Source organism: Lissotriton vulgaris, chromosome 10, assembly GCF_964263255.1.
Source record: "Lissotriton vulgaris chromosome 10, aLisVul1.2, whole genome shotgun sequence".
Taxonomy (NCBI): domain Eukaryota; kingdom Metazoa; phylum Chordata; class Amphibia; order Caudata; family Salamandridae; genus Lissotriton; species Lissotriton vulgaris.
Window position 1 is genome coordinate 536,458,084 of NC_141698.1, and position 22,353 is coordinate 536,480,436.

Genomic DNA, 22,353 nt, shown 5'->3' on the forward strand with positions numbered 1-22,353 from the left:
CTGATACAGCAGAATAGAAGTAGGGTGAAGACTTGAGAGAAACTTTCCTCTAACAGTAGAAAGCACCAAGGTAGTTTCTGTAGTGTAGTGGTCATCACGTTCGCCTAACACGCGAAAGGTCCCCGGTTCGAGACGGGGCAGAAACACTGTGCATTGGATGCTTTTTTTGTGCACACTCTAAAACCTTATTATCTCAATGCAAGTTTAAGAAGAGGTGGTCTTTGAACACAGTGAGCCGCGAGAATTTTTTTTTACCTTTGCAGACGAAACAAAGTTATCTCCATCGATCATCTGGGGGTTGTTCTTGGGCCTATTTTTATTTTGTGTGAGCTATGTTGTATTGTTGGGGCCTTTACACCTGTGACATTTCTGTGAACGTTGTAAGTGGAAACGTTGGCAGGTGCAGACAGAAAAGTCAGAACTAAGCACACCCTGAGCCGTCAGGATGGCCGAGTGGTCTAAGGCGCCAGACTCAAGAGAGCTTGATCTTCAGTGATGCTGAGCCTTCTGGTCTCCTCATGGAGGCGTGGGTTCAAATCCCACTTCTGACAGGTCCCTTTTACACCCTTAAGTCTTCCTAATTTTTGCAGTGCATTCCCCACACACACCACAATATTTGCGGGAACCTGTAGTAAATAAAGAGAAATCCACCAGGCTGGGCCCTCAATTACAATTCCATGTATTTCTGAAAGTGACACCTCAGGCACACCTTCCATTACATTTGCAATCCATCACAGTAACTGCCTTGCTGGGTTTCGAAATAAGCAGTTGATCCCATCATTTGTTGTGAGGCTCTCCTGCCACCTTTTTGGCAGAGAAGGCACTGTCCCTGCAACAACACAGGCAGACATGTTCAACAGGGCTTCCTGGTTATGTGGGAGGAGCAGATTGCCAATGGTCCCCCCTTGAAAATTCTAATTTACATAAGGAAGACAGAGAGGTAGCTGGTAGTAGGCACTACACACGGACATTGCACTCCCTCTTGTGATTTGCAGCCAATTCTAGATTGAGGCAGGAGGAAAGGAGGAGACTCGCCCAACAATGGCCATACTGGGAAGTCAGCCACTCTGGGTCTCCCAGGTGAATGTTTCAGGCCTGTGAGCCACTCATATAAATCTCGCCTGATCGAGCCTGATCGAGCGCTGAGCGAGCGCGTTTGAATCCAAATATCAAACACCTCTTTCTCAGGCGCAAGAAATGGTGGGCCCTTCATTGCTTCTGGTGTGGAAGTCTATGGAGCAAGGGTCCAGGACTTGCAGAGGAGTACAAGTGCCAGAAAGTGCTTGCTGTTCTCATCTGTGCCTTTTTACTGCTCACTGGCCGATAGGAGATTGGCTGCCCCCTTCCTTGCTGGAGTGAAAAAACAACAACTTGAGAGAAAACATGACTTTGTGTGGCTCACTTATAGGGAGACGAGCCAAATAGCCCTGCTGTTTTCTGAAAGACGCTTCAGTAATTGTTCAAAATGTCTCCTGGCCACTCAGGCTCGTTGGTCTAGGGGTATGATTCTCGCTTCGGGTGCGAGAGGTCCCGGGTTCAAATCCCGGACGAGCCCATCCTGTGGAAGTTTTCATGCTGCTTGTCATATAGGAGCCTTTCTTCTTTTCAATGCTATAAGACGCTGTGTATGTCGAGAAGGTTCCTTACCCTGCACGCTATTTTCCACTTTTGACATGATAAAGGAGTGCAGGACTTCCTTGCAACTGCTTTTCTGGGCTGGACCAGCAGTGTAGGAACATTACATGCAAAGAGTTTTTCTAGTGTCATTTCAGGATATGGTTTCAAAATCGCCTCTTGGGGAAAAAAGTGGTCCTCATTCCTGTCTTCCAAAGAAAGAGAGACCGGGTAAGGAGAGCCCAACTTTGAGCTTCAAGGACGTTGGCCCTTAGTCTGTGCGTTCCAACCCAATACACGCCAACAAGAGTCCTGAGGTAGTGTCTGTTTCTGTAGTGTAGTGGTTATCACGTTCGCCTTACACGCGAAAGGTCCCTGGTTCGAGACCGGGCAGAAATGCAGCTTGCTGTTTTTCACAGTGTTTGCATTTACTGGCTCACTTTATAGAAAAGCTGAGATAATAGAGGCTGTCTATTCCTCACCAGCCTGACGTAGTGTGCTCCAGAGACCTCAGTGACAGCTCGAAAAGAGAAGTGACGATAGCTTGCGCCATTCGCTTGCTCGCACTTTGCTCTGTAGGGTGGGCCTACTTCATGAAAGCAAGGCATGAGAGAAGAAATGCTTCTCTTGTCCTCACCACGAGCAGACACTTAAAGCAAACAAACTGTCTGAAGGACAGAGGCTTTTTAATTTCTTGTTTGATGACGGTCATGGAAAAGACAGCAATCATATTGCAGAACAGAGCAGCATGTACTGGCTAGCTGCCACTAACCCCTGGAGCCATGTCAGAGGTGACTCTTGCGTGGCTCGTTGGTCTAGGGGTATGATTCTCGCTTAGGGTGCGAGAGGTCCCGGGTTCAAATCCCGGACGAGCCCTTTTTAGAGGTAAACATACAAACCCTACTAAAAAAGCACTATGACTATTTCTCGTTATACTGGGTGCATTGTTGCACAACATATTTCTAACCTCAGAAGAAAAATGGATCACCATGCTTTATCTGCCTACCTGCTTAGTCTCAGTGTGTCCCAGGTGATGCTTTCCCAAGCTGTACTCGCTGGCATTTAGGCATCAGATATTTGCCTGTCGATGCCTGCACAAGTGAGTTTTGAATACGTCTAATTGCAAGCATGTTGGATGATATCTCTGAGGTTTTCACACTTGTTCTGCACATTCTGAGCCGCTGCTGATACAGCAGAATAGAAGTAGGGTGAAGACTTGAGAGAAACTTTCCTCTAACAGTAGAAAGCACCAAGGTAGTTTCTGTAGTGTAGTGGTCATCACGTTCGCCTAACACGCGAAAGGTCCCCGGTTCGAGACGGGGCAGAAACACTGTGCATTGGAAGCTTTTTTTGTGCACACTCTAAAACCTTATTATCTCAATGCAAGTTTAAGAAGAGGTGGTCTTTGAACACAGTGAGCCGCGAGAATTTTTTTTTACCTTTGCAGACGAAACAAAGTTATCTCCATCGATCATCTGGGGGTTGTTCTTGGGCCTATTTTTATTTTGTGTGAGCTATGTTGTATTGTTGGGGCCTTTACACCTGTGACATTTCTGTGAACTTTGTAAGTGGAAACGTTGGCAGGTGCAGACAGAAAAGTCAGAACTAAGCACACCCTGAGCCGTCAGGATGGCCGAGTGGTCTAAGGCGCCAGACTCAAGAGAGCTTGATCTTCAGTGATGCTGAGCCTTCTGGTCTCCTCATGGAGGCGTGGGTTCAAATCCCACTTCTGACAGGTCCCTTTTACACCCTTAAGTCTTCCTAATTTTTGCAGTGCATTCCCCACACACACCACAATATTTGCGGGAACCTGTAGTAAATAAAGAGAAATCCACCAGGCTGGGCCCTCAATCACAATTCCATGTATTTCTGAAAGTGACACCTCAGGCACACCTTCCATTACATTTGCAATCCATCACAGTAACTGCCTTGCTGGGTTTCGAAATAAGCAGTTGATCCCATCATTTGTTGTGAGGCTCTCCTGCCACCTTTTTGGCAGAGAAGGCACTGTCCCTGCAACAACACAGGCAGACATGTTCAACAGGGCTTCCTGGTTATGTGGGAGGAGCAGATTGCCAATGGTCCCCCCTTGAAAATTCTAATTTACATAAGGAAGACAGAGAGGTAGCTGGTAGTAGGCACTACACACGGACATTGCACTCCCTCTTGTGATTTGCAGCCAATTCTAGATTGAGGCAGGAGGAAAGGAGGAGACTCGCCCAACAATGGCCATACTGGGAAGTCAGCCACTCTGGGTCTCCCAGGTGAATGTTTCAGGCCTGTGAGCCACTCATATAAATCTCGCCTGATCGAGCCTGATCGAGCGCTGAGCGAGCGCGTTTGAATCCAAATATCAAACACCTCTTTCTCAGGCGCAAGAAATGGTGGGCCCTTCATTGCTTCTGGTGTGGAAGTCTATGGAGCAAGGGTCCAGGACTTGCAGAGGAGTACAAGTGCCAGAAAGTGCTTGCTGTTCTCATCTGTGCCTTTTTACTGCTCACTGGCCGATAGGAGATTGGCTGCCCCCTTCCTTGCTGGAGTGAAAAAACAACAACTTGAGAGAAAACATGACTTTGTGTGGCTCACTTATAGGGAGACGAGCCAAATAGCCCTGCTGTTTTCTGAAAGACGCTTCAGTAATTGTTCAAAATGTCTCCTGGCCACTCAGGCTCGTTGGTCTAGGGGTATGATTCTCGCTTCGGGTGCGAGAGGTCCCGGGTTCAAATCCCGGACGAGCCCATCCTGTGGAAGTTTTCAGGCTGCTTGTCATATAGGAGCCTTTCTTCTTTTCAATGCTATAAGACGCTGTGTATGTCGAGAAGGTTCCTTACCCTGCACGCTATTTTCCACTTTTGACATGATAAAGGAGTGCAGGACTTCCTTGCAACTGCTTTTCTGGGCTGGACCAGCAGTGTAGGAACATTACATGCAAAGAGTTTTTCTAGTGTCATTTCAGGATATGGTTTCAAAATCGCCTCTTGGGGAAAAAAGTGGTCCTCATTCCTGTCTTCCAAAGAAAGAGAGACCGGGTAAGGAGAGCCCAACTTTGAGCTTCAAGGACGTTGGCCCTTAGTCTGTGCGTTCCAACCCAATACACGCCAACAAGATTCCTGAGGTAGTGTCTGTTTCTGTAGTGTAGTGGTTATCACGTTTGCCTTACACGCGAAAGGTCCCTGGTTCGAGACCGGGCAGAAATGCAGCTTGCTGTTTTTCACAGTGTTTGCATTTACTGGCTCACTTTATAGAAAAGCTGAGATAATAGAGGCTGTCTATTCCTCACCAGCCTGACGTAGTGTGCTCCAGAGATCTCAGTGACAGCTCGAAAAGAGAAGTGACGATAGCTTGCGCCATTCGCTTGCTCGCACTTTGCTCTGTAGGGTGGGCCTACTTCATGAAAGCAAGGCATGAGAGAAGAAATGCTTCTCTTGTCCTCACCACGAGCAGACACTTAAAGCAAACAAACTGTCTGAAGGACAGAGGCTTTTTAATTTCTTGTTTGATGACGGTCATGGAAAAGACAGCAATCATATTGCAGAACAGAGCAGCATGTACTGGCTAGCTGCCACTAACCCCTGGAGCCGTGTCAGAGGTGACTCTTGCGTGGCTCGTTGGTCTAGGGGTATGATTCTCGCTTAGGGTGCGAGAGGTCCCGGGTTCAAATCCCGGACGAGCCCTTTTTAGAGGTAAACATACAAACCCTACTAAAAAAGCACTATGCCTGACTATTTCTCGTTATACTGGGTGCATTGTTGCACAACATATTTCTAACCTCAGAAGAAAAATGGATCACCATGCTTTATCTGCCTACCTGCTTAGTCTCAGTGTGTCCCAGGTGATGCTTTCCCAAGCTGTACTCGCTGGCATTTAGGCATCAGATATTTGCCTGTCGATGCCTGCACAAGTGAGTTTTGAATACGTCTAATTGCAAGCATGTTGGATGATATCTCTGAGGTTTTCACACTTGTTCTGCACATTCTGAGCCGCTGCTGATACAGCAGAATAGAAGTAGGGTGAAGACTTGAGAGAAACTTTCCTCTAACAGTAGAAAGCACCAAGGTAGTGTCTGTAGTGTAGTGGTCATCACGTTCGCCTAACACGCGAAAGGTCCCCGGTTCGAGACGGGGCAGAAACACTGTGCATTGGATGCTTTTTTTGTGCACACTCTAAAACCTTATTATCTCAATGCAAGTTTAAGAAGAGGTGGTCTTTGAACACAGTGAGCCGCGAGAATTTTTTTTTACCTTTGCAGACGAAACAAAGTTATCTCCATCGATCATCTGGGGGTTGTTCTTGGGCCTATTTTTATTTTGTGTGAGCTATGTTGTATTGTTGGGGCCTTTACACCTGTGACATTTCTGTGAACGTTGTAAGTGGAAACGTTGGCAGGTGCAGACAGAAAAGTCAGAACTAAGCACACCCTGAGCCGTCAGGATGGCCGAGTGGTCTAAGGCGCCAGACTCAAGAGAGCTTGATCTTCAGTGATGCTGAGCCTTCTGGTCTCCTCATGGAGGCGTGGGTTCAAATCCCACTTCTGACAGGTCCCTTTTACACCCTTAAGTCTTCCTAATTTTTGCAGTGCATTCCCCACACACACCACAATATTTGCGGGAACCTGTAGTAAATAAAGAGAAATCCACCAGGCTGGGCCCTCAATTACAATTCCATGTATTTCTGAAAGTGACACCTCAGGCACACCTTCCATTACATTTGCAATCCATCACAGTAACTGCCTTGCTGGGTTTCGAAATAAGCAGTTGATCCCATCATTTGTTGTGAGGCTCTCCTGCCACCTTTTTGGCAGAGAAGGCACTGTCCCTGCAACAACACAGGCAGACATGTTCAACAGGGCTTCCTGGTTATGTGGGAGGAGCAGATTGCCAATGGTCCCCCCTTGAAAATTCTAATTTACATAAGGAAGACAGAGAGGTAGCTGGTAGTAGGCACTACACACGGACATTGCACTCCCTCTTGTGATTTGCAGCCAATTCTAGATTGAGGCAGGAGGAAAGGAGGAGACTCGCCCAACAATGGCCATACTGGGAAGTCAGCCACTCTGGGTCTCCCAGGTGAATGTTTCAGGCCTGTGAGCCACTCATATAAATCTCGCCTGATCGAGCCTGATCGAGCGCTGAGCGAGCGCGTTTGAATCCAAATATCAAACACCTCTTTCTCAGGCGCAAGAAATGGTGGGCCCTTCATTGCTTCTGGTGTGGAAGTCTATGGAGCAAGGGTCCAGGACTTGCAGAGGAGTACAAGTGCCAGAAAGTGCTTGCTGTTCTCATCTGTGCCTTTTTACTGCTCACTGGCCGATAGGAGATTGGCTGCCCCCTTCCTTGCTGGAGTGAAAAAACAACAACTTGAGAGAAAACATGACTTTGTGTGGCTCACTTATAGGGAGACGAGCCAAATAGCCCTGCTGTTTTCTGAAAGACGCTTCAGTAATTGTTCAAAATGTCTCCTGGCCACTCAGGCTCGTTGGTCTAGGGGTATGATTCTCGCTTCGGGTGCGAGAGGTCCCGGGTTCAAATCCCGGACGAGCCCATCCTGTGGAAGTTTTCATGCTGCTTGTCATATAGGAGCCTTTCTTCTTTTCAATGCTATAAGACGCTGTGTATGTCGAGAAGGTTCCTTACCCTGCACGCTATTTTCCACTTTTGACATGATAAAGGAGTGCAGGACTTCCTTGCAACTGCTTTTCTGGGCTGGACCAGCAGTGTAGGAACATTACATGCAAAGAGTTTTTCTAGTGTCATTTCAGGATATGGTTTCAAAATCGCCTCTTGGGGAAAAAAGTGGTCCTCATTCCTGTCTTCCAAAGAAAGAGAGACCGGGTAAGGAGAGCCCAACTTTGAGCTTCAAGGACGTTGGCCCTTAGTCTGTGCGTTCCAACCCAATACACGCCAACAAGATTCCTGAGGTAGTGTCTGTTTCTGTAGTGTAGTGGTTATCACGTTCGCCTTACACGCGAAAGGTCCCTGGTTCGAGACCGGGCAGAAATGCAGCTTGCTGTTTTTCACAGTGTTTGCATTTACTGGCTCACTTTATAGAAAAGCTGAGATAATAGAGGCTGTCTATTCCTCACCAGCCTGACGTAGTGTGCTCCAGAGACCTCAGTGACAGCTCGAAAAGAGAAGTGACGATAGCTTGCGCCATTCGCTTGCTCGCACTTTGCTCTGTAGGGTGGGCCTACTTCATGAAAGCAAGGCATGAGAGAAGAAATGCTTCTCTTGTCCTCACCACGAGCAGACACTTAAAGCAAACAAACTGTCTGAAGGACAGAGGCTTTTTAATTTCTTGTTTGATGACGGTCATGGAAAAGACAGCAATCATATTGCAGAACAGAGCAGCATGTACTGGCTAGCTGCCACTAACCCCTGGAGCCATGTCAGAGGTGACTCTTGCGTGGCTCGTTGGTCTAGGGGTATGATTCTCGCTTAGGGTGCGAGAGGTCCCGGGTTCAAATCCCGGACGAGCCCTTTTTAGAGGTAAACATACAAACCCTACTAAAAAAGCACTATGACTATTTCTCGTTATACTGGGTGCATTGTTGCACAACATATTTCTAACCTCAGAAGAAAAATGGATCACCATGCTTTATCTGCCTACCTGCTTAGTCTCAGTGTGTCCCAGGTGATGCTTTCCCAAGCTGTACTCGCTGGCATTTAGGCATCAGATATTTGCCTGTCGATGCCTGCACAAGTGAGTTTTGAATACGTCTAATTGCAAGCATGTTGGATGATATCTCTGAGGTTTTCACACTTGTTCTGCACATTCTGAGCCGCTGCTGATACAGCAGAATAGAAGTAGGGTGAAGACTTGAGAGAAACTTTCCTCTAACAGTAGAAAGCACCAAGGTAGTTTCTGTAGTGTAGTGGTCATCACGTTCGCCTAACACGCGAAAGGTCCCCGGTTCGAGACGGGGCAGAAACACTGTGCATTGGATGCTTTTTTTGTGCACACTCTAAAACCTTATTATCTCAATGCAAGTTTAAGAAGAGGTGGTCTTTGAACACAGTGAGCCGCGAGAATTTTTTTTTACCTTTGCAGACGAAACAAAGTTATCTCCATCGATCATCTGGGGGTTGTTCTTGGGCCTATTTTTATTTTGTGTGAGCTATGTTGTATTGTTGGGGCCTTTACACCTGTGACATTTCTGTGAACTTTGTAAGTGGAAACGTTGGCAGGTGCAGACAGAAAAGTCAGAACTAAGCACACCCTGAGCCGTCAGGATGGCCGAGTGGTCTAAGGCGCCAGACTCAAGAGAGCTTGATCTTCAGTGATGCTGAGCCTTCTGGTCTCCTCATGGAGGCGTGGGTTCAAATCCCACTTCTGACAGGTCCCTTTTACACCCTTAAGTCTTCCTAATTTTTGCAGTGCATTCCCCACACACACCACAATATTTGCGGGAACCTGTAGTAAATAAAGAGAAATCCACCAGGCTGGGCCCTCAATCACAATTCCATGTATTTCTGAAAGTGACACCTCAGGCACACCTTCCATTACATTTGCAATCCATCACAGTAACTGCCTTGCTGGGTTTCGAAATAAGCAGTTGATCCCATCATTTGTTGTGAGGCTCTCCTGCCACCTTTTTGGCAGAGAAGGCACTGTCCCTGCAACAACACAGGCAGACATGTTCAACAGGGCTTCCTGGTTATGTGGGAGGAGCAGATTGCCAATGGTCCCCCCTTGAAAATTCTAATTTACATAAGGAAGACAGAGAGGTAGCTGGTAGTAGGCACTACACACGGACATTGCACTCCCTCTTGTGATTTGCAGCCAATTCTAGATTGAGGCAGGAGGAAAGGAGGAGACTCGCCCAACAATGGCCATACTGGGAAGTCAGCCACTCTGGGTCTCCCAGGTGAATGTTTCAGGCCTGTGAGCCACTCATATAAATCTCGCCTGATCTCGCCTGATCGAGCGCTGAGCGAGCGCGTTTGAATCCAAATATCAAACACCTCTTTCTCAGGCGCAAGAAATGGTGGGCCCTTCATTGCTTCTGGTGTGGAAGTCTATGGAGCAAGGGTCCAGGACTTGCAGAGGAGTACAAGTGCCAGAAAGTGCTTGCTGTTCTCATCTGTGCCTTTTTACTGCTCACTGGCCGATAGGAGATTGGCTGCCCCCTTCCTTGCTGGAGTGAAAAAACAACAACTTGAGAGAAAACATGACTTTGTGTGGCTCACTTATAGGGAGACGAGCCAAATAGCCCTGCTGTTTTCTGAAAGACGCTTCAGTAATTGTTCAAAATGTCTCCTGGCCACTCAGGCTCGTTGGTCTAGGGGTATGATTCTCGCTTCGGGTGCGAGAGGTCCCGGGTTCAAATCCCGGACGAGCCCATCCTGTGGAAGTTTTCAGGCTGCTTGTCATATAGGAGCCTTTCTTCTTTTCAATGCTATAAGACGCTGTGTATGTCGAGAAGGTTCCTTACCCTGCACGCTATTTTCCACTTTTGACATGATAAAGGAGTGCAGGACTTCCTTGCAACTGCTTTTCTGGGCTGGACCAGCAGTGTAGGAACATTACATGCAAAGAGTTTTTCTAGTGTCATTTCAGGATATGGTTTCAAAATCGCCTCTTGGGGAAAAAAGTGGTCCTCATTCCTGTCTTCCAAAGAAAGAGAGACCGGGTAAGGAGAGCCCAACTTTGAGCTTCAAGGACGTTGGCCCTTAGTCTGTGCGTTCCAACCCAATACACGCCAACAAGATTCCTGAGGTAGTGTCTGTTTCTGTAGTGTAGTGGTTATCACGTTCGCCTTACACGCGAAAGGTCCCTGGTTCGAGACCGGGCAGAAATGCAGCTTGCTGTTTTTCACAGTGTTTGCATTTACTGGCTCACTTTATAGAAAAGCTGAGATAATAGAGGCTGTCTATTCCTCACCAGCCTGACGTAGTGTGCTCCAGAGATCTCAGTGACAGCTCGAAAAGAGAAGTGACGATAGCTTGCGCCATTCGCTTGCTCGCACTTTGCTCTGTAGGGTGGGCCTACTTCATGAAAGCAAGGCATGAGAGAAGAAATGCTTCTCTTGTCCTCACCACGAGCAGACACTTAAAGCAAACAAACTGTCTGAAGGACAGAGGCTTTTTAATTTCTTGTTTGATGACGGTCATGGAAAAGACAGCAATCATATTGCAGAACAGAGCAGCATGTACTGGCTAGCTGCCACTAACCCCTGGAGCCGTGTCAGAGGTGACTCTTGCGTGGCTCGTTGGTCTAGGGGTATGATTCTCGCTTAGGGTGCGAGAGGTCCCGGGTTCAAATCCCGGACGAGCCCTTTTTAGAGGTAAACATACAAACCCTACTAAAAAAGCACTATGCCTGACTATTTCTCGTTATACTGGGTGCATTGTTGCACAACATATTTCTAACCTCAGAAGAAAAATGGATCACCATGCTTTATCTGCCTACCTGCTTAGTCTCAGTGTGTCCCAGGTGATGCTTTCCCAAGCTGTACTCGCTGGCATTTAGGCATCAGATATTTGCCTGTCGATGCCTGCACAAGTGAGTTTTGAATACGTCTAATTGCAAGCATGTTGGATGATATCTCTGAGGTTTTCACACTTGTTCTGCACATTCTGAGCCGCTGCTGATACAGCAGAATAGAAGTAGGGTGAAGACTTGAGAGAAACTTTCCTCTAACAGTAGAAAGCACCAAGGTAGTGTCTGTAGTGTAGTGGTCATCACGTTCGCCTAACACGCGAAAGGTCCCCGGTTCGAGACGGGGCAGAAACACTGTGCATTGGATGCTTTTTTTGTGCACACTCTAAAACCTTATTATCTCAATGCAAGTTTAAGAAGAGGTGGTCTTTGAACACAGTGAGCCGCGAGAATTTTTTTTTACCTTTGCAGACGAAACAAAGTTATCTCCATCGATCATCTGGGGGTTGTTCTTGGGCCTATTTTTATTTTGTGTGAGCTATGTTGTATTGTTGGGGCCTTTACACCTGTGACATTTCTGTGAACGTTGTAAGTGGAAACGTTGGCAGGTGCAGACAGAAAAGTCAGAACTAAGCACACCCTGAGCCGTCAGGATGGCCGAGTGGTCTAAGGCGCCAGACTCAAGAGAGCTTGATCTTCAGTGATGCTGAGCCTTCTGGTCTCCTCATGGAGGCGTGGGTTCAAATCCCACTTCTGACAGGTCCCTTTTACACCCTTAAGTCTTCCTAATTTTTGCAGTGCATTCCCCACACACACCACAATATTTGCGGGAACCTGTAGTAAATAAAGAGAAATCCACCAGGCTGGGCCCTCAATTACAATTCCATGTATTTCTGAAAGTGACACCTCAGGCACACCTTCCATTACATTTGCAATCCATCACAGTAACTGCCTTGCTGGGTTTCGAAATAAGCAGTTGATCCCATCATTTGTTGTGAGGCTCTCCTGCCACCTTTTTGGCAGAGAAGGCACTGTCCCTGCAACAACACAGGCAGACATGTTCAACAGGGCTTCCTGGTTATGTGGGAGGAGCAGATTGCCAATGGTCCCCCCTTGAAAATTCTAATTTACATAAGGAAGACAGAGAGGTAGCTGGTAGTAGGCACTACACACGGACATTGCACTCCCTCTTGTGATTTGCAGCCAATTCTAGATTGAGGCAGGAGGAAAGGAGGAGACTCGCCCAACAATGGCCATACTGGGAAGTCAGCCACTCTGGGTCTCCCAGGTGAATGTTTCAGGCCTGTGAGCCACTCATATAAATCTCGCCTGATCTCGCCTGATCGAGCGCTGAGCGAGCGCGTTTGAATCCAAATATCAAACACCTCTTTCTCAGGCGCAAGAAATGGTGGGCCCTTCATTGCTTCTGGTGTGGAAGTCTATGGAGCAAGGGTCCAGGACTTGCAGAGGAGTACAAGTGCCAGAAAGTGCTTGCTGTTCTCATCTGTGCCTTTTTACTGCTCACTGGCCGATAGGAGATTGGCTGCCCCCTTCCTTGCTGGAGTGAAAAAACAACAACTTGAGAGAAAACATGACTTTGTGTGGCTCACTTATAGGGAGACGAGCCAAATAGCCCTGCTGTTTTCTGAAAGACGCTTCAGTAATTGTTCAAAATGTCTCCTGGCCACTCAGGCTCGTTGGTCTAGGGGTATGATTCTCGCTTCGGGTGCGAGAGGTCCCGGGTTCAAATCCCGGACGAGCCCATCCTGTGGAAGTTTTCATGCTGCTTGTCATATAGGAGCCTTTCTTCTTTTCAATGCTATAAGACGCTGTGTATGTCGAGAAGGTTCCTTACCCTGCACGCTATTTTCCACTTTTGACATGATAAAGGAGTGCAGGACTTCCTTGCAACTGCTTTTCTGGGCTGGACCAGCAGTGTAGGAACATTACATGCAAAGAATTTTTCTAGTGTCATTTCAGGATATGGTTTCAAAATCGCCTCTTGGGGAAAAAAGTGGTCCTCATTCCTGTCTTCCAAAGAAAGAGAGACCGGGTAAGGAGAGCCCAACTTTGAGCTTCAAGGACGTTGGCCCTTAGTCTGTGCGTTCCAACCCAATACACGCCAACAAGATTCCTGAGGTAGTGTCTGTTTCTGTAGTGTAGTGGTTATCACGTTCGCCTTACACGCGAAAGGTCCCTGGTTCGAGACCGGGCAGAAATGCAGTTTGCTGTTTTTCACAGTGTTTGCATTTACTGGCTCACTTTATAGAAAAGCTGAGATAATAGAGGCTGTCTATTCCTCACCAGCCTGACGTAGTGTGCTCCAGAGACCTCAGTGACAGCTCGAAAAGAGAAGTGACGATAGCTTGCGCCATTCGCTTGCTCGCACTTTGCTCTGTAGGGTGGGCCTACTTCATGAAAGCAAGGCATGAGAGAAGAAATGCTTCTCTTGTCCTCACCACGAGCAGACACTTAAAGCAAACAAACTGTCTGAAGGACAGAGGCTTTTTAATTTCTTGTTTGATGACGGTCATGGAAAAGACAGCAATCATATTGCAGAACAGAGCAGCATGTACTGGCTAGCTGCCACTAACCCCTGGAGCCATGTCAGAGGTGACTCTTGCGTGGCTCGTTGGTCTAGGGGTATGATTCTCGCTTAGGGTGCGAGAGGTCCCGGATTCAAATCCCGGACGAGCCCTTTTTAGAGGTAAACATACAAACCCTACTAAAAAAGCACTATGACTATTTCTCGTTATACTGGGTGCATTGTTGCACAACATATTTCTAACCTCAGAAGAAAAATGGATCACCATGCTTTATCTGCCTACCTGCTTAGTCTCAGTGTGTCCCAGGTGATGCTTTCCCAAGCTGTACTCGCTGGCATTTAGGCATCAGATATTTGCCTGTCGATGCCTGCACAAGTGAGTTTTGAATACGTCTAATTGCAAGCATGTTGGATGATATCTCTGAGGTTTTCACACTTGTTCTGCACATTCTGAGCCGCTGCTGATACAGCAGAATAGAAGTAGGGTGAAGACTTGAGAGAAACTTTCCTCTAACAGTAGAAAGCACCAAGGTAGTTTCTGTAGTGTAGTGGTCATCACGTTCGCCTAACACGCGAAAGGTCCCCGGTTCGAGACGGGGCAGAAACACTGTGCATTGGATGCTTTTTTTGTGCACACTCTAAAACCTTATTATCTCAATGCAAGTTTAAGAAGAGGTGGTCTTTGAACACAGTGAGCCGCGAGAATTTTTTTTTACCTTTGCAGACGAAACAAAGTTATCTCCATCGATCATCTGGGGGTTGTTCTTGGGCCTATTTTTATTTTGTGTGAGCTATGTTGTATTGTTGGGGCCTTTACACCTGTGACATTTCTGTGAACTTTGTAAGTGGAAACGTTGGCAGGTGCAGACAGAAAAGTCAGAACTAAGCACACCCTGAGCCGTCAGGATGGCCGAGTGGTCTAAGGCGCCAGACTCAAGAGAGCTTGATCTTCAGTGATGCTGAGCCTTCTGGTCTCCTCATGGAGGCGTGGGTTCAAATCCCACTTCTGACAGGTCCCTTTTACACCCTTAAGTCTTCCTAATTTTTGCAGTGCATTCCCCACACACACCACAATATTTGCGGGAACCTGTAGTAAATAAAGAGAAATCCACCAGGCTGGGCCCTCAATTACAATTCCATGTATTTCTGAAAGTGACACCTCAGGCACACCTTCCATTACATTTGCAATCCATCACAGTAACTGCCTTGCTGGGTTTCGAAATAAGCAGTTGATCCCATCATTTGTTGTGAAGCTCTCCTGCCACCTTTTTGGCAGAGAAGGCACTGTCCCTGCAACAACACAGGCAGACATGTTCAACAGGGCTTCCTGGTTATGTGGGAGGAGCAGATTGCCAATGGTCCCCCCTTGAAAATTCTAATTTACATAAGGAAGACAGAGAGGTAGCTGGTAGTAGGCACTACACAAGGACATTGCACTCCCTCTTGTGATTTGCAGCCAATTCTAGATTGAGGCAGGAGGAAAGGAGGAGACTCGCCCAACAATGGCCATACTGGGAAGTCAGCCACTCTGGGTCTCCCAGGTGAATGTTTCAGGCCTGTGAGCCACTCATATAAATCTCGCCTGATCTCGCCTGATCGAGCGCTGAGCGAGCGCGTTTGAATCCAAATATCAAACACCTCTTTCTCAGGCGCAAGAAATGGTGGGCCCTTCATTGCTTCTGGTGTGGAAGTCTATGGAGCAAGGGTCCAGGACTTGCAGAGGAGTACAAGTGCCAGAAAGTGCTTGCTGTTCTCATCTGTGCCTTTTTACTGCTCACTGGCCGATAGGAGATTGGCTGCCCCCTTCCTTGCTGGAGTGAAAAAACAACAACTTGAGAGAAAACATGACTTTGTGTGGCTCACTTATAGGGAGACGAGCCAAATAGCCCTGCTGTTTTCTGAAAGACGCTTCAGTAATTGTTCAAAATGTCTCCTGGCCACTCAGGCTCGTTGGTCTAGGGGTATGATTCTCGCTTCGGGTGCGAGAGGTCCCGGGTTCAAATCCCGGACGAGCCCATCCTGTGGAAGTTTTCAGGCTGCTTGTCATATAGGAGCCTTTCTTCTTTTCAATGCTATAAGACGCTGTGTATGTCGAGAAGGTTCCTTACCCTGCACGCTATTTTCCACTTTTGACATGATAAAGGAGTGCAGGACTTCCTTGCAACTGCTTTTCTGGGCTGGACCAGCAGTGTAGGAACATTACATGCAAAGAGTTTTTCTAGTGTCATTTCAGGATATGGTTTCAAAATCGCCTCTTGGGGAAAAAAGTGGTCCTCATTCCTGTCTTCCAAAGAAAGAGAGACCGGGTAAGGAGAGCCCAACTTTGAGCTTCAAGGACGTTGGCCCTTAGTCTGTGCGTTCCAACCCAATACACGCCAACAAGATTCCTGAGGTAGTGTCTGTTTCTGTAGTGTAGTGGTTATCACGTTCGCCTTACACGCGAAAGGTCCCTGGTTCGAGACCGGGCAGAAATGCAGCTTGCTGTTTTTCACAGTGTTTGCATTTACTGGCTCACTTTATAGAAAAGCTGAGATAATAGAGGCTGTCTATTCCTCACCAGCCTGACGTAGTGTGCTCCAGAGATCTCAGTGACAGCTCGAAAAGAGAAGTGACGATAGCTTGCGCCATTCGCTTGCTCGCACTTTGCTCTGTAGGGTGGGCCTACTTCATGAAAGCAAGGCATGAGAGAAGAAATGCTTCTCTTGTCCTCACCACGAGCAGACACTTAAAGCAAACAAACTGTCTGAAGGACAGAGGCTTTTTAATTTCTTGTTTGATGACGGTCATGGAAAAGACAGCAATCATATTGCAGAACAGAGCAGCATGTACTGGCTAGCTGCCACTAACCCCTGGAGCCGTGTCAGAGGTGACTCTTGCGTGGCTCGTTGGTCTAGGGGTATGATTCTCGCTTAGGGTGCGAGAGGTCCCGGGTTCAAATCCCGGACGAGCCCTTTTTAGAGGTAAACATACAAACCCTACTAAAAAAGCACTATGCCTGACTATTTCTCGTTATACTGGGTGCATTGTTGCACAACATATTTCTAACCTCAGAAGAAAAATGGATCACCATGCTTTATCTGCCTACCTGCTTAGTCTCAGTGTGTCCCAGGTGATGCTTTCCCAAGCTGTACTCGCTGGCATTTAGGCATCAGATATTTGCCTGTCGATGCCTGCACAAGTGAGTTTTGAATACGTCTAATTGCAAGCATGTTGGATGATATCTCTGAGGTTTTCACACTTGTTCTGCACATTCTGAGCCGCTGCTGATACAGCAGAATAGAAGTAGGGTGAAGACTTGAGAGAAACTTTCCTCTAACAGTAGAAAGCACCAAGGTAGTGTCTGTAGTGTAGTGGTCATCACGTTCGCCTAACACGCGAAAGGTCCCCGGTTCGAGACGGGGCAGAAACACTGTGCATTGGATGCTTTTTTTGTGCACACTCTAAAACCTTATTATCTCAATGCAAGTTTAAGAAGAGGTGGTCTTTGAACACAGTGAGCCGCGAGAATTTTTTTTTACCTTTGCAGACGAAACAAAGTTATCTCCATCGATCATCTGGGGGTTGTTCTTGGGCCTATTTTTATTTTGTGTGAGCTATGTTGTATTGTTGGGGCCTTTACACCTGTGACATTTCTGTGAACGTTGTAAGTGGAAACGTTGGCAGGTGCAGACAGAAAAGTCAGAACTAAGCACACCCTGAGCCGTCAGGATGGCCGAGTGGTCTAAGGCGCCAGACTCAAGAGAGCTTGATCTTCAGTGATGCTGAGCCTTCTGGTCTCCTCATGGAGGCGTGGGTTCAAATCCCACTTCTGACAGGTCCCTTTTACACCCTTAAGTCTTCCTAATTTTTGCAGTGCATTCCCCACACACACCACAATATTTGCGGGAACCTGTAGTAAATAAAGAGAAATCCACCAGGCTGGGCCCTCAATTACAATTCCATGTATTTCTGAAAGTGACACCTCAGGCACACCTTCCATTACATTTGCAATCCATCACAGTAACTGCCTTGCTGGGTTTCGAAATAAGCAGTTGATCCCATCATTTGTTGTGAGGCTCTCCTGCCACCTTTTTGGCAGAGAAGGCACTGTCCCTGCAACAACACAGGCAGACATGTTCAACAGGGCTTCCTGGTTATGTGGGAGGAGCAGATTGCCAATGGTCCCCCCTTGAAAATTCTAATTTACATAAGGAAGACAGAGAGGTAGCTGGTAGTAGGCACTACACACGGACATTGCACTCCCTCTTGTGATTTGCAGCCAATTCTAGATTGAGGCAGGAGGAAAGGAGGAGACTCGCCCAACAATGGCCATACTGGGAAGTCAGCCACTCTGGGTCTCCCAGGTGAATGTTTCAGGCCTGTGAGCCACTCATATAAATCTCGCCTGATCGAGCCTGATCGAGCGCTGAGCGAGCGCGTTTGAATCCAAATATCAAACACCTCTTTCTCAGGCGCAAGAAATGGTGGGCCCTTCATTGCTTCTGGTGTGGAAGTCTATGGAGCAAGGGTCCAGGACTTGCAGAGGAGTACAAGTGCCAGAAAGTGCTTGCTGTTCTCATCTGTGCCTTTTTACTGCTCACTGGCCGATAGGAGATTGGCTGCCCCCTTCCTTGCTGGAGTGAAAAAACAACAACTTGAGAGAAAACATGACTTTGTGTGGCTCACTTATAGGGAGACGAGCCAAATAGCCCTGCTGTTTTCTGAAAGACGCTTCAGTAATTGTTCAAAATGTCTCCTGGCCACTCAGGCTCGTTGGTCTAGGGGTATGATTCTCGCTTCGGGTGCGAGAGGTCCCGGGTTCAAATCCCGGACGAGCCCATCCTGTGGAAGTTTTCATGCTGCTTGTCATATAGGAGCCTTTCTTCTTTTCAATGCTATAAGACGCTGTGTATGTCGAGAAGGTTCCTTACCCTGCACGCTATTTTCCACTTTTGACATGATAAAGGAGTGCAGGACTTCCTTGCAACTGCTTTTCTGGGCTGGACCAGCAGTGTAGGAACATTACATGCAAAGAGTTTTTCTAGTGTCATTTCAGGATATGGTTTCAAAATCGCCTCTTGGGGAAAAAAGTGGTCCTCATTCCTGTCTTCCAAAGAAAGAGAGACCGGGTAAGGAGAGCCCAACTTTGAGCTTCAAGGACGTTGGCCCTTAGTCTGTGCGTTCCAACCCAATACACGCCAACAAGATTCCTGAGGTAGTGTCTGTTTCTGTAGTGTAGTGGTTATCACGTTCGACTTACACGCGAAAGGTCCCTGGTTCGAGACCGGGCAGAAATGCAGCTTGCTGTTTTTCACAGTGTTTGCATTTACTGGCTCACTTTATAGAAAAGCTGAGATAATAGAGGCTGTCTATTCCTCACCAGCCTGACGTAGTGTGCTCCAGAGACCTCAGTGACAGCTCGAAAAGAGAAGTGACGATAGCTTGCGCCATTCGCTTGCTCGCACTTTGCTCTGTAGGGTGGGCCTACTTCATGAAAGCAAGGCATGAGAGAAGAAATGCTTCTCTTGTCCTCACCACGAGCAGACACTTAAAGCAAACAAACTGTCTGAAGGACAGAGGCTTTTTAATTTCTTGTTTGATGACGGTCATGGAAAAGACAGCAATCATATTGCAGAACAGAGCAGCATGTACTGGCTAGCTGCCACTAACCCCTGGAGCCATGTCAGAGGTGACTCTTGCGTGGCTCGTTGGTCTAGGGGTATGATTCTCGCTTAGGGTGCGAGAGGTCCCGGGTTCAAATCCCGGACGAGCCCTTTTTAGAGGTAAACATACAAACCCTACTAAAAAAGCACTATGACTATTTCTCGTTATACTGGGTGCATTGTTGCACAACATATTTCTAACCTCAGAAGAAAAATGGATCACCATGCTTTATCTGCCTACCTGCTTAGTCTCAGTGTGTCCCAGGTGATGCTTTCCCAAGCTGTACTCGCTGGCATTTAGGCATCAGATATTTGCCTGTCGATGCCTGCACAAGTGAGTTTTGAATACGTCTAATTGCAAGCATGTTGGATGATATCTCTGAGGTTTTCACACTTGTTCTGCACATTCTGAGCCGCTGCTGATACAGCAGAATAGAAGTAGGGTGAAGACTTGAGAGAAACTTTCCTCTAACAGTAGAAAGCACCAAGGTAGTTTCTGTAGTGTAGTGGTCATCACGTTCGCCTAACACGCGAAAGGTCCCCGGTTCGAGACGGGGCAGAAACACTGTGCATTGGATGCTTTTTTTGTGCACACTCTAAAACCTTATTATCTCAATGCAAGTTTAAGAAGAGGTGGTCTTTGAACACAGTGAGCCGCGAGAATTTTTTTTTACCTTTGCAGACGAAACAAAGTTATCTCCATCGATCATCTGGGGGTTGTTCTTGGGCCTATTTTTATTTTGTGTGAGCTATGTTGTATTGTTGGGGCCTTTACACCTGTGACATTTCTGTGAACTTTGTAAGTGGAAACGTTGGCAGGTGCAGACAGAAAAGTCAGAACTAAGCACACCCTGAGCCGTCAGGATGGCCGAGTGGTCTAAGGCGCCAGACTCAAGAGAGCTTGATCTTCAGTGATGCTGAGCCTTCTGGTCTCCTCATGGAGGCGTGGGTTCAAATCCCACTTCTGACAGGTCCCTTTTACACCCTTAAGTCTTCCTAATTTTTGCAGTGCATTCCCCACACACACCACAATATTTGCGGGAACCTGTAGTAAATAAAGAGAAATCCACCAGGCTGGGCCCTCAATCACAATTCCATGTATTCCTGAAAGTGACACCTCAGGCACACCTTCCATTACATTTGCAATCCATCACAGTAACTGCCTTGCTGGGTTTCGAAATAAGCAGTTGATCCCATCATTTGTTGTGAGGCTCTCCTGCCACCTTTTTGGCAGAGAAGGCACTGTCCCTGCAACAACACAGGCAGACATGTTCAACAGGGCTTCCTGGTTATGTGGGAGGAGCAGATTGCCAATGGTCCCCCCTTGAAAATTCTAATTTACATAAGGAAGACAGAGAGGTAGCTGGTAGTAGGCACTACACACGGACATTGCACTCCCTCTTGTGATTTGCAGCCAATTCTAGATTGAGGCAGGAGGAAAGGAGGAGACTCGCCCAACAATGGCCATACTGGGAAGTCAGCCACTCTGGGTCTCCCAGGTGAATGTTTCAGGCCTGTGAGCCACTCATATAAATCTCGCCTGATCTCGCCTGATCGAGCGCTGAGCGAGCGCGTTTGAATCCAAATATCAAACACCTCTTTCTCAGGCGCAAGAAATGGTGGGCCCTTCATTGCTTCTGGTGTGGAAGTCTATGGAGCAAGGGTCCAGGACTTGCAGAGGAGTACAAGTGCCAGAAAGTGCTTGCTGTTCTCATCTGTGCCTTTTTACTGCTCACTGGCCGATAGGAGATTGGCTGCCCCCTTCCTTGCTGGAGTGAAAAAACAACAACTTGAGAGAAAACATGACTTTGTGTGGCTCACTTATAGGGAGACGAGCCAAATAGCCCTGCTGTTTTCTGAAAGACGCTTCAGTAATTGTTCAAAATGTCTCCTGGCCACTCAGGCTCGTTGGTCTAGGGGTATGATTCTCGCTTCGGGTGCGAGAGGTCCCGGGTTCAAATCCCGGACGAGCCCATCCTGTGGAAGTTTTCAGGCTGCTTGTCATATAGGAGCCTTTCTTCTTTTCAATGCTATAAGACGCTGTGTATGTCGAGAAGGTTCCTTACCCTGCACGCTATTTTCCACTTTTGACATGATAAAGGAGTGCAGGACTTCCTTGCAACTGCTTTTCTGGGCTGGACCAGCAGTGTAGGAACATTACATGCAAAGAGTTTTTCTAGTGTCATTTCAGGATATGGTTTCAAAATCGCCTCTTGGGGAAAAAAGTGGTCCTCATTCCTGTCTTCCAAAGAAAGAGAGACCGGGTAAGGAGAGCCCAACTTTGAGCTTCAAGGACGTTGGCCCTTAGTCTGTGCGTTCCAACCCAATACACGCCAACAAGATTCCTGAGGTAGTGTCTGTTTCTGTAGTGTAGTGGTTATCACGTTCGCCTTACACGCGAAAGGTCCCTGGTTCGAGACCGGGCAGAAATGCAGCTTGCTGTTTTTCACAGTGTTTGCATTTACTGGCTCACTTTATAGAAAAGCTGAGATAATAGAGGCTGTCTATTCCTCACCAGCCTGACGTAGTGTGCTCCAGAGATCTCAGTGACAGCTCGAAAAGAGAAGTGACGATAGCTTGCGCCATTCGCTTGCTCGCACTTTGCTCTGTAGGGTGGGCCTACTTCATGAAAGCAAGGCATGAGAGAAGAAATGCTTCTCTTGTCCTCACCACGAGCAGACACTTAAAGCAAACAAACTGTCTGAAGGACAGAGGCTTTTTAATTTCTTGTTTGATGACGGTCATGGAAAAGACAGCAATCATATTGCAGAACAGAGCAGCATGTACTGGCTAGCTGCCACTAACCCCTGGAGCCGTGTCAGAGGTGACTCTTGCGTGGCTCGTTGGTCTAGGGGTATGATTCTCGCTTAGGGTGCGAGAGGTCCCGGGTTCAAATCCCGGACGAGCCCTTTTTAGAGGTAAACATACAAACCCTACTAAAAAAGCACTATGCCTGACTATTTCTCGTTATACTGGGTGCATTGTTGCACAACATATTTCTAACCTCAGAAGAAAAATGGATCACCATGCTTTATCTGCCTACCTGCTTAGTCTCAGTGTGTCCCAGGTGATGCTTTCCCAAGCTGTACTCGCTGGCATTTAGGCATCAGATATTTGCCTGTCGATGCCTGCACAAGTGAGTTTTGAATACGTCTAATTGCAAGCATGTTGGAT

The 22,353-nt window shown here is 47.3% G+C and overlaps 40 non-coding genes across 40 annotated transcripts; all 40 read left to right on the plus strand.

The window, feature by feature from the left end:
- Positions 1-73: 73 nt before the first annotated feature.
- Positions 74-146, plus strand: TRNAV-AAC (transfer RNA valine (anticodon AAC)). Its single transcript has one exon. It is a non-coding gene; the product is annotated as a tRNA-Val (tRNA).
- A 293-nt stretch (positions 147-439) lies between these two features.
- Positions 440-551, plus strand: TRNAL-CAA (transfer RNA leucine (anticodon CAA)). Its single transcript has 2 exons — positions 440-477; positions 506-551. It is a non-coding gene; the product is annotated as a tRNA-Leu (tRNA).
- Positions 552-1,483: 932 nt separating this feature from the next.
- Positions 1,484-1,555, plus strand: TRNAP-CGG (transfer RNA proline (anticodon CGG)). Its single transcript has one exon. It is a non-coding gene; the product is annotated as a tRNA-Pro (tRNA).
- Positions 1,556-1,940: 385 nt separating this feature from the next.
- TRNAV-UAC (transfer RNA valine (anticodon UAC)) lies at positions 1,941-2,013 on the plus strand. The gene has a single exon. It is a non-coding gene; the product is annotated as a tRNA-Val (tRNA).
- Positions 2,014-2,418: 405 nt separating this feature from the next.
- TRNAP-AGG (transfer RNA proline (anticodon AGG)) lies at positions 2,419-2,490 on the plus strand. Its single transcript has one exon. It is a non-coding gene; the product is annotated as a tRNA-Pro (tRNA).
- A 381-nt stretch (positions 2,491-2,871) lies between these two features.
- Positions 2,872-2,944, plus strand: TRNAV-AAC (transfer RNA valine (anticodon AAC)). Its single transcript has one exon. It is a non-coding gene; the product is annotated as a tRNA-Val (tRNA).
- Positions 2,945-3,237: 293 nt separating this feature from the next.
- On the plus strand, positions 3,238-3,349 carry TRNAL-CAA (transfer RNA leucine (anticodon CAA)). The gene is made up of 2 exons: positions 3,238-3,275; positions 3,304-3,349. It is a non-coding gene; the product is annotated as a tRNA-Leu (tRNA).
- Positions 3,350-4,281: 932 nt separating this feature from the next.
- Positions 4,282-4,353, plus strand: TRNAP-CGG (transfer RNA proline (anticodon CGG)). Its single transcript has one exon. It is a non-coding gene; the product is annotated as a tRNA-Pro (tRNA).
- Positions 4,354-4,738: 385 nt separating this feature from the next.
- TRNAV-UAC (transfer RNA valine (anticodon UAC)) lies at positions 4,739-4,811 on the plus strand. The gene has a single exon. It is a non-coding gene; the product is annotated as a tRNA-Val (tRNA).
- Positions 4,812-5,216: 405 nt separating this feature from the next.
- On the plus strand, positions 5,217-5,288 carry TRNAP-AGG (transfer RNA proline (anticodon AGG)). The gene has a single exon. It is a non-coding gene; the product is annotated as a tRNA-Pro (tRNA).
- Positions 5,289-5,673: 385 nt separating this feature from the next.
- Positions 5,674-5,746, plus strand: TRNAV-AAC (transfer RNA valine (anticodon AAC)). The gene has a single exon. It is a non-coding gene; the product is annotated as a tRNA-Val (tRNA).
- Positions 5,747-6,039: 293 nt separating this feature from the next.
- Positions 6,040-6,151, plus strand: TRNAL-CAA (transfer RNA leucine (anticodon CAA)). The gene is made up of 2 exons: positions 6,040-6,077; positions 6,106-6,151. It is a non-coding gene; the product is annotated as a tRNA-Leu (tRNA).
- Positions 6,152-7,083: 932 nt separating this feature from the next.
- Positions 7,084-7,155, plus strand: TRNAP-CGG (transfer RNA proline (anticodon CGG)). Its single transcript has one exon. It is a non-coding gene; the product is annotated as a tRNA-Pro (tRNA).
- A 385-nt stretch (positions 7,156-7,540) lies between these two features.
- TRNAV-UAC (transfer RNA valine (anticodon UAC)) lies at positions 7,541-7,613 on the plus strand. The gene has a single exon. It is a non-coding gene; the product is annotated as a tRNA-Val (tRNA).
- A 405-nt stretch (positions 7,614-8,018) lies between these two features.
- Positions 8,019-8,090, plus strand: TRNAP-AGG (transfer RNA proline (anticodon AGG)). Its single transcript has one exon. It is a non-coding gene; the product is annotated as a tRNA-Pro (tRNA).
- A 381-nt stretch (positions 8,091-8,471) lies between these two features.
- On the plus strand, positions 8,472-8,544 carry TRNAV-AAC (transfer RNA valine (anticodon AAC)). The gene has a single exon. It is a non-coding gene; the product is annotated as a tRNA-Val (tRNA).
- Positions 8,545-8,837: 293 nt separating this feature from the next.
- TRNAL-CAA (transfer RNA leucine (anticodon CAA)) lies at positions 8,838-8,949 on the plus strand. Its single transcript has 2 exons — positions 8,838-8,875; positions 8,904-8,949. It is a non-coding gene; the product is annotated as a tRNA-Leu (tRNA).
- Positions 8,950-9,881: 932 nt separating this feature from the next.
- On the plus strand, positions 9,882-9,953 carry TRNAP-CGG (transfer RNA proline (anticodon CGG)). The gene has a single exon. It is a non-coding gene; the product is annotated as a tRNA-Pro (tRNA).
- Positions 9,954-10,338: 385 nt separating this feature from the next.
- Positions 10,339-10,411, plus strand: TRNAV-UAC (transfer RNA valine (anticodon UAC)). The gene has a single exon. It is a non-coding gene; the product is annotated as a tRNA-Val (tRNA).
- Positions 10,412-10,816: 405 nt separating this feature from the next.
- On the plus strand, positions 10,817-10,888 carry TRNAP-AGG (transfer RNA proline (anticodon AGG)). Its single transcript has one exon. It is a non-coding gene; the product is annotated as a tRNA-Pro (tRNA).
- Positions 10,889-11,273: 385 nt separating this feature from the next.
- On the plus strand, positions 11,274-11,346 carry TRNAV-AAC (transfer RNA valine (anticodon AAC)). The gene has a single exon. It is a non-coding gene; the product is annotated as a tRNA-Val (tRNA).
- A 293-nt stretch (positions 11,347-11,639) lies between these two features.
- On the plus strand, positions 11,640-11,751 carry TRNAL-CAA (transfer RNA leucine (anticodon CAA)). The gene is made up of 2 exons: positions 11,640-11,677; positions 11,706-11,751. It is a non-coding gene; the product is annotated as a tRNA-Leu (tRNA).
- A 932-nt stretch (positions 11,752-12,683) lies between these two features.
- Positions 12,684-12,755, plus strand: TRNAP-CGG (transfer RNA proline (anticodon CGG)). Its single transcript has one exon. It is a non-coding gene; the product is annotated as a tRNA-Pro (tRNA).
- Positions 12,756-13,140: 385 nt separating this feature from the next.
- Positions 13,141-13,213, plus strand: TRNAV-UAC (transfer RNA valine (anticodon UAC)). The gene has a single exon. It is a non-coding gene; the product is annotated as a tRNA-Val (tRNA).
- Positions 13,214-13,618: 405 nt separating this feature from the next.
- TRNAP-AGG (transfer RNA proline (anticodon AGG)) lies at positions 13,619-13,690 on the plus strand. The gene has a single exon. It is a non-coding gene; the product is annotated as a tRNA-Pro (tRNA).
- Positions 13,691-14,071: 381 nt separating this feature from the next.
- On the plus strand, positions 14,072-14,144 carry TRNAV-AAC (transfer RNA valine (anticodon AAC)). Its single transcript has one exon. It is a non-coding gene; the product is annotated as a tRNA-Val (tRNA).
- Positions 14,145-14,437: 293 nt separating this feature from the next.
- Positions 14,438-14,549, plus strand: TRNAL-CAA (transfer RNA leucine (anticodon CAA)). The gene is made up of 2 exons: positions 14,438-14,475; positions 14,504-14,549. It is a non-coding gene; the product is annotated as a tRNA-Leu (tRNA).
- Positions 14,550-15,481: 932 nt separating this feature from the next.
- On the plus strand, positions 15,482-15,553 carry TRNAP-CGG (transfer RNA proline (anticodon CGG)). Its single transcript has one exon. It is a non-coding gene; the product is annotated as a tRNA-Pro (tRNA).
- A 385-nt stretch (positions 15,554-15,938) lies between these two features.
- TRNAV-UAC (transfer RNA valine (anticodon UAC)) lies at positions 15,939-16,011 on the plus strand. The gene has a single exon. It is a non-coding gene; the product is annotated as a tRNA-Val (tRNA).
- A 405-nt stretch (positions 16,012-16,416) lies between these two features.
- On the plus strand, positions 16,417-16,488 carry TRNAP-AGG (transfer RNA proline (anticodon AGG)). The gene has a single exon. It is a non-coding gene; the product is annotated as a tRNA-Pro (tRNA).
- A 385-nt stretch (positions 16,489-16,873) lies between these two features.
- TRNAV-AAC (transfer RNA valine (anticodon AAC)) lies at positions 16,874-16,946 on the plus strand. Its single transcript has one exon. It is a non-coding gene; the product is annotated as a tRNA-Val (tRNA).
- Positions 16,947-17,239: 293 nt separating this feature from the next.
- On the plus strand, positions 17,240-17,351 carry TRNAL-CAA (transfer RNA leucine (anticodon CAA)). The gene is made up of 2 exons: positions 17,240-17,277; positions 17,306-17,351. It is a non-coding gene; the product is annotated as a tRNA-Leu (tRNA).
- Positions 17,352-18,283: 932 nt separating this feature from the next.
- Positions 18,284-18,355, plus strand: TRNAP-CGG (transfer RNA proline (anticodon CGG)). Its single transcript has one exon. It is a non-coding gene; the product is annotated as a tRNA-Pro (tRNA).
- A 385-nt stretch (positions 18,356-18,740) lies between these two features.
- TRNAV-UAC (transfer RNA valine (anticodon UAC)) lies at positions 18,741-18,813 on the plus strand. Its single transcript has one exon. It is a non-coding gene; the product is annotated as a tRNA-Val (tRNA).
- A 405-nt stretch (positions 18,814-19,218) lies between these two features.
- On the plus strand, positions 19,219-19,290 carry TRNAP-AGG (transfer RNA proline (anticodon AGG)). The gene has a single exon. It is a non-coding gene; the product is annotated as a tRNA-Pro (tRNA).
- Positions 19,291-19,671: 381 nt separating this feature from the next.
- Positions 19,672-19,744, plus strand: TRNAV-AAC (transfer RNA valine (anticodon AAC)). Its single transcript has one exon. It is a non-coding gene; the product is annotated as a tRNA-Val (tRNA).
- A 293-nt stretch (positions 19,745-20,037) lies between these two features.
- Positions 20,038-20,149, plus strand: TRNAL-CAA (transfer RNA leucine (anticodon CAA)). Its single transcript has 2 exons — positions 20,038-20,075; positions 20,104-20,149. It is a non-coding gene; the product is annotated as a tRNA-Leu (tRNA).
- Positions 20,150-21,081: 932 nt separating this feature from the next.
- On the plus strand, positions 21,082-21,153 carry TRNAP-CGG (transfer RNA proline (anticodon CGG)). The gene has a single exon. It is a non-coding gene; the product is annotated as a tRNA-Pro (tRNA).
- Positions 21,154-21,538: 385 nt separating this feature from the next.
- Positions 21,539-21,611, plus strand: TRNAV-UAC (transfer RNA valine (anticodon UAC)). Its single transcript has one exon. It is a non-coding gene; the product is annotated as a tRNA-Val (tRNA).
- Positions 21,612-22,016: 405 nt separating this feature from the next.
- On the plus strand, positions 22,017-22,088 carry TRNAP-AGG (transfer RNA proline (anticodon AGG)). The gene has a single exon. It is a non-coding gene; the product is annotated as a tRNA-Pro (tRNA).
- Positions 22,089-22,353: the final 265 nt, after the last annotated feature.